Source organism: Ambystoma mexicanum, chromosome 12 (genome assembly GCF_040938575.1).
Source record: "Ambystoma mexicanum isolate Mex_15411 chromosome 12, UKY_AmexF1_1, whole genome shotgun sequence".
NCBI lineage: Eukaryota > Metazoa > Chordata > Amphibia > Caudata > Ambystomatidae > Ambystoma > Ambystoma mexicanum.
Window position 1 is genome coordinate 1,247,632,987 of NC_090936.1, and position 18,262 is coordinate 1,247,651,248.

Here is an 18,262-nt window from a genome sequence, read left to right on the forward strand (position 1 = left end):
TGAAGATTAGCATTGTGTCACATCTAGACAGAATCATGAAGATTAGCATTGCGTCACATCTAGACAGAATCATGAAAATAGCATTGCATCACATCTAGACAGAATCATGAAGACTAGCATTGTGTCACATCTAGACAGAATCATGAAGATTAGCATTGCGTCACACCTAGACAGAATCATGAAGATTAGCATTGTGTCACATCTAGACAGAATCATGAAGATTAGCATTGCATCACATCTAGACAGAATCATGAAAATAGCATTGCATCACATCTAGACAGAATCGTGAAGATTCGCATTGTGTCACATGTAGACAGAATTGTGAAGATTAGCATTGCATCACATCTAGACAGCATTGTGAAGATTAGATTGCGTCCCATCTAGACAGCATTGTGTAGATTAGCATTGTGTCACATCTAGACAGCATTGTGAAGATTAGCATTGCATCACATCTAGACAGAAACATGAACATTAGCATTGTGTCACATCTAGACACATTGTGAAGATTAGATTGCATCACATCTAAACAGCATTGTGAAGATTAGCATTGTGTCACATCTAAACAGCATTGTGAAGATTAGCATTGCGTCACATCTAGACAGAATCGTGAAGATTAGCATTGCATCACATCTAGACAGAATCATGAAGATTAGCATTGTGTCACATCTAGACAGAATCATGAAGATTAGCATTGCATCACATCTAGACAGCATTGTGAAGATTAGATTGTGTCACATCTAGACAGAATTGTGAAGATCAGCATTGCATCACATCTAGACAGAATCATGAAGATTAGCATTGTGTCACATCTAGACAGAATCATGAAGATTAGCATTGTGTCACATCTAGACAGCATTGTGAAGATTTGCATTGCATCACATCTGGACAGAATCATGAAGATTAGCATTGCGTCACATCTAGACAGAATCATGAAAATAGCATTGCATCACATCTAGACAGAATCATGAAGATTAGCATTGTGTCACATCTATACAGAATCATGAAGATTAGCATTGCCTCACATGTAGACAGCATTGTGAAGATTAGCATTGCATCAAATCTAGACAGAATCATGAAGATTAGCATTGTGTCACATCTAGACAGAATCATGAAGATTAGCATTGCATCACATCTAGACAGCATTGTGAAGATTAGATTGCGTCACATCTAGACAGAATTGTGAAGATCAGCATTGCATCACATCTAGACAGAATCATGAAGATTAGCACTGTGTCACATCTAGACAGAATCATGAAGATTAGCATTGTGTCACATCTAGACAGCATTGTGAAGATTAGCATTGCATCACATCTAGACAGAATCATGAAGATTAGCATTGCGTCACATGTAGACAGAATCATGAAAATAGCATTGCATCACATCTATACAGAATCATGAAGATTAATATTGTGTCACATCTATACAGAATCATGAAGATTAGCATTGTGTCACATGTAGAAAGCATTGTGAAGATTAGCATTGCATCACATCTAGACAGAATCATGAAGATTAGCATTGTGTCACATCTAGACAGAATAATGAAGATTAGCATTGCGTCACATCTAGACAGAATCATGAAAATAGCATTGCACCACATCTAGACAGAATCATGAAGATTAGCATTGCGTCACATCTAGACAGAATCATGAAGATTAGCATTGCATCACATCTAGACAGAAGCATAAAGATTGGCATTGTGTCACATCTAGACAGAATCGTGAAGATTAGCACTGTGTCACTTCTAGACAGAATCATGAAAATAGCTTTGCATCACATCTAGACAGAATCATGAAGATTAGCACCGTGTCACATCTAGACAGAATCATGAAAATAGCTTTGCATCACATCTAGACAGAATCATGAAGATTAGCACCGTGTCACATCTAGACAGAATCATGAAAATAGCTTTGCATCACATCTAGACAGAATCATGAAGATTAGCACTGTGTCACATCTAGACAGAATCATGAAAATAGCTTTGCTTCACATCTAGACAGAATCATGAAGATTAGCATTGTGTCACATCTAGACAGAATCGTAAAGATTAGCATTGTGTCACATCTAGACAGAATCATGAAGATTAGCATTGTGTCACATCTAGTCAGCATTGTGAAGATTAGCATTGCATCACATCTATACAGAATCATGAAGATTAGCATTGTGTCACATCTAGACAGCATTGTGAAGATTAGCATTGCATCACATCTAGACAGAATCATAAGGATTAGCTTGTGTCACATCTAGACAGAATCATGAAAATAGCTTTGCATTACATCTACACAGAATCATGAAGATTAGCATTGTGTCACATCTATACAGAAGCATGAAGATTAGCATTGCGTCACATGTAGACAGCATTGTGAAGATTAGCATTGCATCACATCTAGACAGAATCATGAAGATTAGCATTGTGTCACATCTAGACAGAATCATGAAGATTAGCATTGCGTCACATCTAGACAGAATCATGAAAATAGCATTGCATCACATCTAGACAGAATCATGAAGATTAGCATTGTGTCACATCTAGACAGAATCATGAAGATTAGCATTGCGTCACACCTAGACAGAATCATGAAGATTCGCATTGTGTCACATGTAGACAGAATTGTGAAGATTAGCATTGCATCACATCTAGACAGCATTGTGAAGATTAGATTGCGTCCCATCTAGACAGCATTGTGTAGATTAGCATTGTGTCACATCTAGACAGCATTGTGAAGATTAGCATTGCATCACATCTAGACAGAAACATGAAGATTAGCATTGTGTCACATATAGACACATTGTGAAGATTAGATTGCATCACATCTAAACAGCATTGTGAAGATTAGCATTGTGTCACATCTAGACAGCATTGTGAAGATTAGCATTGCATCACATCTAGACAGAATCGTGAAGATTAGCATTGCGTCACATGTAGACAGAATCATGAAAATAGCATTGCATCACATCTATACAGAATCATGAAGATTAATATTGTGTCACATCTATACAGAATCATGAAGATTAGCATTGTGTCACATGTAGAAAGCATTGTGAAGATTAGCATTGCATCACATCTAGACAGAATCATGAAGATTAGCATTGTGTCACATCTAGACAGAATAATGAAGATTAGCATTGCGTCACATCTAGACAGAATCATGAAAATAGCATTGCACCACATCTAGACAGAATCATGAAGATTAGCATTGCGTCACATCTAGACAGAATCATGAAGATTAGCATTGCATCACATCTAGACAGAAGCATAAAGATTGGCATTGTGTCACATCTAGACAGAATCATGAAGATTAGCACTGTGTCACATCTAGACAGAATCATGAAAATAGCTTTGCATCACATCTAGACAGAATCATGAAGATTAGCACCGTGTCACATCTAGACAGAATCATGAAAATAGCTTTGCATCACATCTAGACAGAATCATGAAGATTAGCACCGTGTCACATCTAGACAGAATCATGAAAATAGCTTTGCATCACATCTAGACAGAATCATGAAGATTAGCACTGTGTCACATCTAGACAGAATCATGAAAATAGCTTTGCTTCACATCTAGACAGAATCATGAAGATTAACATTGTGTCACATCTAGACAGAATCGTAAAGATTAGCATTGTGTCACATCTAGACAGAATCATGAAGATTAGCATTGTGTCACATCTAGTCAGCATTGTGAAGATTAGCATTGCATCACATCTATACAGAATCATGAAGATTAGGATTATGTCACATCTAGACAGCATTGTGAAGATTAGCATTGCATCACATCTAGACAGAATCATAAGGATTAGCTTGTGTCACATCTAGACAGAATCATGAAAATAGCTTTGCATTACATCTACACAGAATCATGAAGATTAGCATTGTGTCACATCTATACAGAAGCATGAAGATTAGCATTGCGTCACATGTAGACAGCATTGTGAAGATTAGCATTGCATCACATCTAGACAGAATCATGAAGATTAGCATTGTGTCACATCTAGACAGAATCATGAAGATTAGCATTGCGTCACATCTAGACAGAATCATGAAAATAGCATTGCATCACATCTAGACAGAATCATGAAGATTAGCATTGTGTCACATCTAGACAGAATCATGAAGATTAGCATTGCGTCACACCTAGACAGAATCATGAAGATTCGCATTGTGTCACATGTAGACAGAATTGTGAAGATTAGCATTGCATCACATCTAGACAGCATTGTGAAGATTAGATTGCGTCCCATCTAGACAGCATTGTGTAGATTAGCATTGTGTCACATCTAGACAGCATTGTGAAGATTAGCATTGCGTCACATCTAGACAGAATCGTGAAGATAAGCATTGCATCACCTCTAGATAGCATTGTGAAGATTAGCATTGCATCACATCTAGACAGAAACATGAAGATTAGCATTGTGTCACATATAGACACATTGTGAAGATTAGATTGCATCACATCTAAACAGCAATGTGAAGATTAGCATTGTGTCACATCTAGACAGCATTGTGAAGATTAGCATTGCGTCACATCTAGACAGAATCGTGAAGATTAGCATTGCATCACATCTAGACAGAATCGTGAAGATTAGCATTGTGTCACATCTAGACAGAATCATGAAGATTAGCATTGCATCACATCTAGACAGCATTGTGAAGATTAGATTGTGTCACATCTAGACAGAATTGTGAAGATCAGCATTGCATCACATCTAGACAGAATCATGAAGATTAGCATTGTGTCACATCTAGACAGAATCATGAAGATTAGCATTGTGTCACATCTAGACAGCATTGTGAAGATTAGCATCGCATCACATCTGAACAGAATCATGAAGATTAGCATTGCGTCACATCTAGACAGAATCATGAAAATAGCATTGCATCACATCTAGACAGAATCATGAAGATTAGCATTGTGTCACATCTATACAGAATCATGAAGATTAGCATTGCGTCACATGTAGACAGCATTGTGAAGATTAGCATTGCATCACATCTAGACAGAATCATGAAGATTAGCATTGTGTCACATCTAGACAGAATCATGAAGATTAGCATTGCGTCACATCTAGACAGAATCATGACAATAGCATTGCATCACATCTAGACAGAATCATGAAGATTAGCATTGTGTCACATCTAGACAGAATCATGAAGATTAGCATTGCGTCACACCTAGACAGAATCATGAAGATTAGCATTGTGTCACATCTAGACAGAATCATGAAGATTAGCATTGCATCACATCTAGACAGAATCAAGAAAATAGCATTGCATCACATCTAGACAGAATCGTGAAGATTCGCATTGTGTCACGTGTAGACAGAATTGTGAAGATTAGCATTGCATCACATCTAGACAGCATTGTGTAGATTAGCATTGTGTCACATCTAGACAGCATTGTGAAGATTAGCATTGCGTCACATCTAGACAGAATCGTGAAGATAAGCATTGCATCACCTCTAGATAGCATTGTGAAGATTAGCATTGCATCACATCTAGACAGAAACATGAAGATTAGCATTGTGTCACATATAGACACATTGTGAAGATTAGATTGCATCACATCTAAACAGCATTGTGAAGATTAGCATTGTGTCACATCTAGACAGCATTGTGAAGATTAGCATTGCGTCACATCTAGACAGAATCGTGAAGATTAGCATTGCATCACATCTAGACAGAATCATGAAGATTAGCATTGTGTCACATCTAGACAGAATCATGAAGATTAGCATTGCATCACATCTAGACAGCATTGTGAAGATTAGATTGCGTCACATCTAGACAGAATTGTGAAGATCAGCATTGCATCACATCTAGACAGAATCATGAAGATTAGCATTGTGTCACATCTAGACAGAATCATGAAGATTAGCATTGTGTCACATCTAGACAGCATTGTGAAGATTAGCATTGCATCACATCTAGACAGCATTGTGAAGATTAGATTGTGTCACATCTAGACAGCATTGTGAAGATCAGCATTGCATCACATCTAGACAGAATCATGAAGATTAGCATTGTGTCACATCTATACAGAATCATGAAGATCAGCATTGCATCACATCTAGACAGAATCATGAAGATTAGCATTGTGTCACATCTGGACAGAATCATGAGGATTAGCATTGCGTCACATCTAGACAGAATCATGAAGATTAGCATTGCATCACATCTAGACAGCATTGTGAAGATTAGATTGTGTCACATCTAGACAGAATTGTGAAGATCAGCATTGCATCACATCTAGACAGAATCATGAAGATTAGCATTGTGTCACATCTATACAGAATCATGAAGATTAGCATTGCGTCACATGTAGACAGCATTGTGAAGATTAACATTGCATCAAATCTAGACAGAATCATGAAGATTAGCATTGTGTCACATCTAGACAGAATCATGAAGATTAGCATTGCATCACATCTAGACAGCATTGTGAAGATTAGATTGCGTCACATCTAGACAGAATTGTGAAGATCTGCATTGCATCACATCTAGACAGAATCATGAAGATTAGCACTGTGTCATATCTAGACAGAATCATGAAGATTAGCATTGTGTCACATCTAGACAGCATTGTGAAGATTAGCATTGCATCACATCTAGACAGAATCATGAAGATTAGCATTGTTTCACATCTAGACAGAATCATGAAGATTAGCATTGCGTCACATGTAGACAGAATCATGAAAATAGCATTGCATCACATCTATACAGAATCATGAAGATTAGCATTGTGTCACATCTATACAGAATCATGAAGATTAGCATTGTGTCACATCTAGACAGAATAATGAAGATTAGCATTGCGTCACATCTAGACAGAATCATGAAAATAGCATTGCACCACATCTAGACAGAATCATGAAGATTAGCATTGTGTCACATCTAGACAGAATCATGAAGATTAGCATTGCATCACATCTAGACAGAAGCATGAAGATTGGCATTGTGTCACATCTAGACAGAATCATGAAGATTAGCACTGTGTCACATCTAGACAGAATCATGAAAATAGCTTTGCATCACATCTAGACAGAATCATGAAGATTAGCATTGTGTCACATCTAGACAGAATCATGAAGATTAGCACTGTGTCACATCTAGACAGAATCATGAAAATAGCTTTGCATCATATCTAGACAGAATCATGAAGATTAGCACCGTGTCACATCTAGACAGAATCATGAAAATAGCTTTGCATCACATCTAGACAGAATCATGAAGATTAGCACTGTGTCACATCTAGACAGAATCATGAAAATAGCTTTGCTTCACATCTAGACAGAATCATGAAGATTAGCATTGTGTCACATCTAGACAGAATCGTAAAGATTAGCATTGTGTCACATCTAGACAGAATCATGAAGATTAGCATTGTGTCACATCTAGTCAGCATTGTGAAGATTAGCATTGCATCACATCTATACAGAATCATGAAGATTAGCATTGTGTCACATCTAGACAGCATTGTGAAGATTAGCATTGCATCACATCTAGACAGAATCATAAGGATTAGCTTGTGTCACATCTAGACAGAATCATGCAAATAGCTTTGCATTACATCTACACAGAATCATGAAGATTAGCATTGTGTCACATCTATACAGAAGCATGAAGATTAGCATTGCGTCACATGTAGACAGCATTGTGAAGATTAGCATTGCATCACATCTAGACAGAATCATGAAGATTAGCATTGTGTCACATCTAGACAGAATCATGAAGATTAGCATTGCGTCACATCTAGACAGAATCATGAAAATAGCATTGCATCACATCTAGACAGAATCATGAAGATTAGCATTGTGTCACATCTAGACAGAATCATGAAAATAGCATTGCATCACATCTAGACAGAATCGTGAAGATTCGCATTGTGTCACATGTAGACAGAATTGTGTAGATTAGCATTGTGTCACATCTAGACAGCATTGTGAAGATTAGCATTGCATCACATCTAGACAGAAACATGAAGATTAGCATTGTGTCACATATAGACACATTGTGAAGATTAGATTGCATCACATCTAAACAGCATTGTGAAGATTAGCATTGTGTCACATCTAGACAGCATTGTGAAGATTAGCATTGCGTCACATCTAGACAGAATCGTGAAGATTAGCATTGCGTCACATGTAGACAGAATCATGAAAATAGCATTGCATCACATCTATACAGAATCATGAAGATTAATATTGTGTCACATCTATACAGAATCATGAAGATTAGCATTGTGTCACATGTAGAAAGCATTGTGAAGATTAGCATTGCATCACATCTAGACAGAATCATGAAGATTAGCATTGTGTCACATCTAGACAGAATAATGAAGATTAGCATTGCGTCACATCTAGACAGAATCATGAAAATAGCATTGCACCACATCTAGACAGAATCATGAAGATTAGCATTGCGTCACATCTAGACAGAATCATGAAGATTAGCATTGCATCACATCTAGACAGAAGCATAAAGATTGGCATTGTGTCACATCTAGACAGAATCATGAAGATTAGCACTGTGTCACATCTAGACAGAATCATGAAAATAGCTTTGCATCACATCTAGACAGAATCATGAAGATTAGCACCGTGTCACATCTAGACAGAATCATGAAAATAGCTTTGCATCACATCTAGACAGAATCATGAAGATTAGCACCGTGTCACATCTAGACAGAATCATGAAAATAGCTTTGCATCACATCTAGACAGAATCATGAAGATTAGCACTGTGTCACATCTAGACAGAATCATGAAAATAGCTTTGCTTCACATCTAGACAGAATCATGAAGATTAACATTGTGTCACATCTAGACAGAATCGTAAAGATTAGCATTGTGTCACATCTAGACAGAATCATGAAGATTAGCATTGTGTCACATCTAGTCAGCATTGTGAAGATTAGCATTGCATCACATCTATACAGAATCATGAAGATTAGCATTGTGTCACATCTAGACAGCATTGTGAAGATTAGCATTGCATCACATCTAGACAGAATCATAACGATTAGCTTGTGTCACATCTAGACAGAATCATGAAAATAGCTTTGCATTACATCTACACAGAATCATGAAGATTAGCATTGTGTCACATCTATACAGAAGCATGAAGATTAGCATTGCGTCACATGTAGACAGCATTGTGAAGATTAGCATTGCATCACATCTAGACAGAATCATGAAGATTAGCATTGTGTCACATCTAGACAGAATCATGAAGATTAGCATTGCGTCACATCTAGACAGAATCATGAAAATAGCATTGCATCACATCTAGACAGAATCATGAAGATTAGCATTGTGTCACATCTAGACAGAATCATGAAGATTAGCATTGCGTCACACCTAGACAGAATCATGAAGATTCGCATTGTGTCACATGTAGACAGAATTGTGAAGATTAGCATTGCATCACATCTAGACAGCATTGTGAAGATTAGATTGCGTCCCATCTAGACAGCATTGTGTAGATTAGCATTGTGTCACATCTAGACAGCATTGTGAAGATTAGCATTGCGTCACATCTAGACAGAATCGTGAAGATAAGCATTGCATCACCTCTAGATAGCATTGTGAAGATTAGCATTGCATCACATCTAGACAGAAACATGAAGATTAGCATTGTGTCACATATAGACACATTGTGAAGATTAGATTGCATCACATCTAAACAGCAATGTGAAGATTAGCATTGTGTCACATCTAGACAGCATTGTGAAGATTAGCATTGCGTCACATCTAGACAGAATCGTGAAGATTAGCATTGCATCACATCTAGACAGAATCGTGAAGATTAGCATTGTGTCACATCTAGACAGAATCATGAAGATTAGCATTGCATCACATCTAGACAGCATTGTGAAGATTAGATTGTGTCACATCTAGACAGAATTGTGAAGATCAGCATTGCATCACATCTAGACAGAATCATGAAGATTAGCATTGTGTCACATCTAGACAGAATCATGAAGATTAGCATTGTGTCACATCTAGACAGCATTGTGAAGATTAGCATCGCATCACATCTGGACAGAATCATGAAGATTAGCATTGCGTCACATCTAGACAGAATCATGAAAATAGCATTGCATCACATCTAGACAGAATCATGAAGATTAGCATTGTGTCACATCTATACAGAATCATGAAGATTAGCATTGCGTCACATGTAGACAGCATTGTGAAGATTAGCATTGCATCACATCTAGACAGAATCATGAAGATTAGCATTGTGTCACATCTAGACAGAATCATGAAGATTAGCATTGCGTCACATCTAGACAGAATCATGACAATAGCATTGCATCACATCTAGACAGAATCATGAAGATTAGCATTGTGTCACATCTAGACAGAATCATGAAGATTAGCATTGCGTCACACCTAGACAGAATCATGAAGATTAGCATTGTGTCACATCTAGACAGAATCATGAAGATTAGCATTGCATCACATCTAGACAGAATCATGAAAATAGCATTGCATCACATCTAGACAGAATCGTGAAGATTCGCATTGTGTCACATGTAGACAGAATTGTGAAGATTAGCATTGCATCACATCTAGACAGCATTGTGAAGATTAGATTGCGTCCCATCTAGACAGCATTGTGTAGATTAGCATTGTGTCACATCTAGACAGCATTGTGAAGATTAGCATTGCGTCACATCTAGACAGAATCGTGAAGATAAGCATTGCATCACCTCTAGATAGCATTGTGAAGATTAGCATTGCATCACATCTAGACAGAAACATGAAGATTAGCATTGTGTCACATATAGACACATTGTGAAGATTAGATTGCATCACATCTAAACAGCATTGTGAAGATTAGCATTGTGTCACATCTAGACAGCATTGTGAAGATTAGCATTGCGTCACATCTAGACAGAATCGTGAAGATTAGCATTGCATCACATCTAGACAGAATCATGAAGATTAGCATTGTGTCACATCTAGACAGAATCATGAAGATTAGCATTGCATCACATCTAGACAGCATTGTGAAGATTAGATTGCGTCACATCTAGACAGAATTGTGAAGATCAGCATTGCATCACATCTAGACAGAATCATGAAGATTAGCATTGTGTCACATCTAGACAGAATCATGAAGATTAGCATTGTGTCACATCTAGACAGCATTGTGAAGATTAGCATTGCATCACATCTGGACAGAATCATGAGGATTAGCATTGCGTCACATCTAGACAGAATCATGAAGATTAGCATTGCATCACATCTAGACAGCATTGTGAAGATTAGATTGTGTCACATCTAGACAGAATTGTGAAGATCAGCATTGCATCACATCTAGATAGAATCATGAAGATTAGCATTGTGTCACATCTATACAGAATCATGAAGATTAGCATTGCGTCACATGTAGACAGCATTGTGAAGATTAACATTGCATCAAATCTAGACAGAATCATGAAGATTAGCATTGTGTCACATCTAGACAGAATCATGAAGATTAGCATTGCATCACATCTAGACAGCATTGTGAAGATTAGATTGCGTCACATCTAGACAGAATTGTGAAGATCTGCATTGCATCACATCTAGACAGAATCATGAAGATTAGCACTGTGTCAAATCTAGACAGAATCATGAAGATTAGCATTGTGTCACATCTAGACAGCATTGTGAAGATTAGCATTGCATCACATCTAGACAGAATCATGAAGATTAGCATTGTTTCACATCTAGACAGAATCATGAAGATTAGCATTGCGTCACATGTAGACAGAATCATGAAAATAGCATTGCATCACATCTATACAGAATCATGAAGATTAGCATTGTGTCACATCTATACAGAATCATGAAGATTAGCATTGTGTCACATCTAGACAGAATAATGAAGATTAGCATTGCGTCACATCTAGACAGAATCATGAAAATAGCATTGCACCACATCTAGACAGAATCATGAAGATTAGCATTGTGTCACATCTAGACAGAATCATGAAGATTAGCATTGCATCACATCTAGACAGAAGCATGAAGATTGGCATTGTGTCACATCTAGACAGAATCATGAAGATTAGCACTGTGTCACATCTAGACAGAATCATGAAAATAGCTTTGCATCACATCTAGACAGAATCATGAAGATTAGCATTGTGTCACATCTAGACAGAATCATGAAGATTAGCACTGTGTCACATCTAGACAGAATCATGAAAATAGCTTTGCATCATATCTAGACAGAATCATGAAGATTAGCACGGTGTCACATCTAGACAGAATCATGAAAATAGCTTTGCATCACATCTAGACAGAATCATGAAGATTAGCACTGTGTCACATCTAGACAGAATCATGAAAATAGCTTTGCTTCACATCTAGACAGAATCATGAAGATTAGCATTGTGTCACATCTAGACAGAATCGTAAAGATTAGCATTGTGTCACATCTAGACAGAATCATGAAGATTAGCATTGTGTCACATCTAGTCAGCATTGTGAAGATTAGCATTGCATCACATCTATACAGAATCATGAAGATTAGCATTGTGTCACATCTAGACAGCATTGTGAAGATTAGCATTGCATCACATCTAGACAGAATCATAAGGATTAGCTTGTGTCACATCTAGACAGAATCATGCAAATAGCTTTGCATTACATCTACACAGAATCATGAAGATTAGCATTGTGTCACATCTATACAGAAGCATGAAGATTAGCATTGCGTCACATGTAGACAGCATTGTGAAGATTAGCATTGCATCACATCTAGACAGAATCATGAAGATTAGCATTGTGTCACATCTAGACAGAATCATGAAGATTAGCATTGCGTCACATCTAGACAGAATCATGAAAATAGCATTGCATCACATCTAGACAGAATCATGAAGATTAGCATTGTGTCACATCTAGACAGAATCATGAAAATAGCATTGCATCACATCTAGACAGAATCGTGAAGATTCGCATTGTGTCACATGTAGACAGAATTGTGAAGATTAGCATTGCATCACATCTAGACAGCATTGTGAAGATTAGATTGCGTCCCATCTAGACAGCATTGTGTAGATTAGCATTGTGTCACATCTAGACAGCATTGTGAAGATTAGCATTGCGTCACATCTAGACAGAATCGTGAAGATAAGCATTGCATCACCTCTAGATAGCATTGTGAAGATTAGCATTGCATCACATCTAGACAGAAACATGAAGATTAGCATTGTGTCACATATAGACACATTGTGAAGATTAGATTGCATCACATCTAAACAGCATTGTGAAGATTAGCATTGTGTCACATCTAGACAGCACTGTGAAGATTAGCATTGCGTCACATCTAGACAGAATCGTGAAGATTAGCATTGCATCACATCTAGACAGAATCATGAAGATTAGCATTGTGTCACATCTAGACAGAATCATGAAGATTAGCATTGCATCACATCTAGACAGCATTGTGAAGATTAGATTGTGTCACATCTAGACAGAATTGTGAAGATCAGCATTGCATCACATCTAGACAGAATCATGAAGATTAGCATTGTGTCACATCTAGACAGAATCATGAAGATTAGCATTGTGTCACATCTAGACAGCATTGTGAAGATTAGCATTGCATCACATCTGGACAGAATCATGAAGATTAGCATTGCGTCACATCTAGACAGAATCATGAAAATAGCATTGCATCACATCTAGACAGAATCATGAAGATTAGCATTGTCTCACCTCTATAAAGAATCATGAAGATTAGCATTGCGTCACATGTAGACAGCATTGTGAAGATTAGCATTGCATCAAATCTAGACAGAATCATGAAGTTTAGCATTGTGTCACATCTAGACAGAATATTGAAGATTAGCATTGCATCACATCTAGACAGCATTGTGAAGATTAGATTGCGTCACATCTAGACAGAATTGTGAAGATCAGCATTGCATCACATCTAGACAGAATCATGAAGATTAGCACTGTGTCACATCTAGACAGAATCATGAAGATTAGCATTGTGTCACATCTAGACAGCATTGTGAAGATTAGCATTGCATCACATCTAGACCGAATCATGAAGATTAGCATTGTGTCACATCTAGACAGAATCATGAAGATTAGCATTGCGTCACATGTAGACAGAATCATGAAAATAGCAATGCATCACATCTATACAGAATCATGAAGATTAGCATTGTGTCACATGTAGAAAGCATTGTGAAGATTAGCATTGCATCACATCTAGACAGAATCATGAAGATTAGCATTGTGTCACATCTAGACAGAATAATGAAGATTAGCATTGCGTCACATCTAGACAGAATCATGAAAATAGCATTGCACCACATCTAGACAGAATCATGAAGATTAGCATTGTGTCACATCTAGACAGAATCATGAAGATTAGCATTGCATCACATCTAGACAGAAGAATGAAGATTGGCATTGTGTCACATCTAGACAGAATCATGAAGATTAGCACTGTGTCCCATCTTGACAGAATCATGAAAATAGCATTGCATCACATCTAGACAGAATCATGAAGATAAGCATTGTGTCACATCTAGACAGAATCATGAAGATTAGCATTGCGTTACATCTATACAGAATCATGAAAATAGCATTGCACCACATCTAGACAGAATCATGAAGATTAGCATTGTGTCACATCTAGACAGAATCATGAAGATTAGCATTGCATCACATCTAGACAGAAGTATGAAGATTGGCATTGTGTCACATCTAGACAGAATCATGAAGATTAGCACTGTGTCACATCTAGACAGAATCATGAAAATAGCTTTGCATCACATCTAGACAGAATCATGAAGATTAGCACTGTGTCACATCTAGACAGAATCATGAAAATAGCTTTGCATCACATCTAGACAGAATCATGAAGATTAGCACCGTGTCACATCTAGACAGAATCATGAAAATAGCTTTGCATCACATCTAGACATAATCATGAAGATTAGCACTGTGTCACATCTAGACAGAATCATGAAAATAGCTTTGCTTCACATCTAGACAGAATCATGAAGATTAGCATTGTGTCACAGCTAGACAGAATCATGAAGATTAGCATTGCATCACATCTAGACAGAATCGTGAAGATTAGCATTGCGTCACATGTAGACAGAATCATGAAAATAGCATTGCATCACATCTATACAGAATCATGAAGATTAATATTGTGTCACATCTATACAGAATCATGAAGATTAGCATTGTGTCACATGTAGAAAGCATTGTGAAGATTAGCATTGCATCACATCTAGACAGAATCATGAAGATTAGCATTGTGTCACATCTAGACAGAATAATGAAGATTAGCATTGCGTCACATCTAGACAGAATCATGAAAATAGCATTGCACCACATCTAGACAGAATCATGAAGATTAGCATTGCGTCACATCTAGACAGAATCATGAAGATTAGCATTGCATCACATCTAGACAGAAGCATAAAGATTGGCATTGTGTCACATCTAGACAGAATCATGAAGATTAGCACTGTGTCACATCTAGACAGAATCATGAAAATAGCTTTGCATCACATCTAGACAGAATCATGAAGATTAGCACTGTGTCACATCTAGACAGAATCATGAAAATAGCTTTGCATCACATCTAGACAGAATCATGAAGATTAGCACCGTGTCACATCTAGACAGAATCATGAAAATAGCTTTGCATCACATCTAGACAGAATCATGAAGATTAGCACTGTGTCACATCTATACAGAATCATGAAAATAGCTTTGCTTCACATCTAGACAGAATCATGAAGATTAACATTGTGTCACATCTAGACAGAATCGTAAAGATTAGCATTGTGTCACATCTAGACAGAATCATGAAGATTAGCATTGTGTCACATCTAGTCAGCATTGTGAAGATTAGCATTGCATCACATCTATACAGAATCATGAAGATTAGCATTGTGTCACATCTAGACAGCATTGTGAAGATTAGCATTGCATCACATCTAGACAGAATCATAACGATTAGCTTGTGTCACATCTAGACAGAATCATGAAAATAGCTTTGCATTACATCTACACAGAATCATGAAGATTAGCATTGTGTCACATCTATACAGAAGCATGAAGATTAGCATTGCGTCACATGTAGACAGCATTGTGAAGATTAGCATTGCATCACATCTAGACAGAATCATGAAGATTAGCATTGTGTCACATCTAGACAGAATCATGAAGATTAGCATTGCGTCACATCTAGACAGAATCATGAAAATAGCATTGCATCACATCTAGACAGAATCATGAAGATTAGCATTGTGTCACATCTAGACAGAATCATGAAGATTAGCATTGCGTCACACCTAGACAGAATCATGAAGATTCGCATTGTGTCACATGTAGACAGAATTGTGAAGATTAGCATTGCATCACATCTAGACAGCATTGTGAAGATTAGATTGCGTCCCATCTAGACAGCATTGTGTAGATTAGCATTGTGTCACATCTAGACAGCATTGTGAAGATTAGCATTGCGTCACATCTAGACAGAATCGTGAAGATAAGCATTGCATCACCTCTAGATAGCATTGTGAAGATTAGCATTGCATCACATCTAGACAGAAACATGAAGATTAGCATTGTGTCACATATAGACACATTGTGAAGATTAGATTGCATCACATCTAAACAGCAATGTGAAGATTAGCATTGTGTCACATCTAGACAGCATTGTGAAGATTAGCATTGCGTCACATCTAGACAGAATCGTGAAGATTAGCATTGCATCACATCTAGACAGAATCGTGAAGATTAGCATTGTGTCACATCTAGACAGAATCATGAAGATTAGCATTGCATCACATCTAGACAGCATTGTGAAGATTAGATTGTGTCACATCTAGACAGAATTGTGAAGATCAGCATTGCATCACATCTAGACAGAATCATGAAGATTAGCATTGTGTCACATCTAGACAGAATCATGAAGATTAGCATTGTGTCACATCTAGACAGCATTGTGAAGATTAGCATCGCATCACATCTGGACAGAATCATGAAGATTAGCATTGCGTCACATCTAGACAGAATCATGAAAATAGCATTGCATCACATCTAGACAGAATCATGAAGATTAGCATTGTGTCACATCTATACAGAATCATGAAGATTAGCATTGCGTCACATGTAGACAGCATTGTGAAGATTAGCATTGCATCACATCTAGACAGAATCATGAAGATTAGCATTGTGTCACATCTAGACAGAATCATGAAGATTAGCATTGCGTCACATCTAGACAGAATCATGACAATAGCATTGCATCACATCTAGACAGAATCATGAAGATTAGCATTGTGTCACATCTAGACAGAATCATGAAGATTAGCATTGCGTCACACCTAGACAGAATCATGAAGATTAGCATTGTGTCACATCTAGACAGAATCATGAAGATTAGCATTGCATCACATCTAGACAGAATCATGAAAATAGCATTGCATCACATCTAGACAGAATCGTGAAGATTCGCATTGTGTCACATGTAGACAGAATTGTGAAGATTAGCATTGCATCACATCTAGACAGCATTGTGAAGATTAGATTGCGTCCCATCTAGACAGCATTGTGTAGATTAGCATTGTGTCACATCTAGACAGCATTGTGAAGATTAGCATTGCGTCACATCTAGACAGAATCGTGAAGATAAGCATTGCATCACCTCTAGATAGCATTGTGAAGATTAGCATTGCATCACATCTAGACAGAAACATGAAGATTAGCATTGTGTCACATATAGACACATTGTGAAGATTAGATTGCATCACATCTAAACAGCATTGTGAAGATTAGCATTGTGTCACATCTAGACAGCATTGTGAAGATTAGCATTGCGTCACATCTAGACAGAATCGTGAAGATTAGCATTGCATCACATCTAGACAGAATCATGAAGATTAGCATTGTGTCACATCTAGACAGAATCATGAAGATTAGCATTGCATCACATCTAGACAGCATTGTGAAGATTAGATTGCGTCACATCTAGACAGAATTGTGAAGATCTGCATTGCATCACATCTAGACAGAATCATGAAGATTAGCACTGTGTCAAATCTAGACAGAATCATGAAGATTAGCATTGTGTCACATCTAGACAGCATTGTGAAGATTAGCATTGCATCACATCTAGACAGAATCATGAAGATTAGCATTGTTTCACATCTAGACAGAATCATGAAGATTAGCATTGCGTCACATGTAGACAGAATCATGAAAATAGCATTGCATCACAT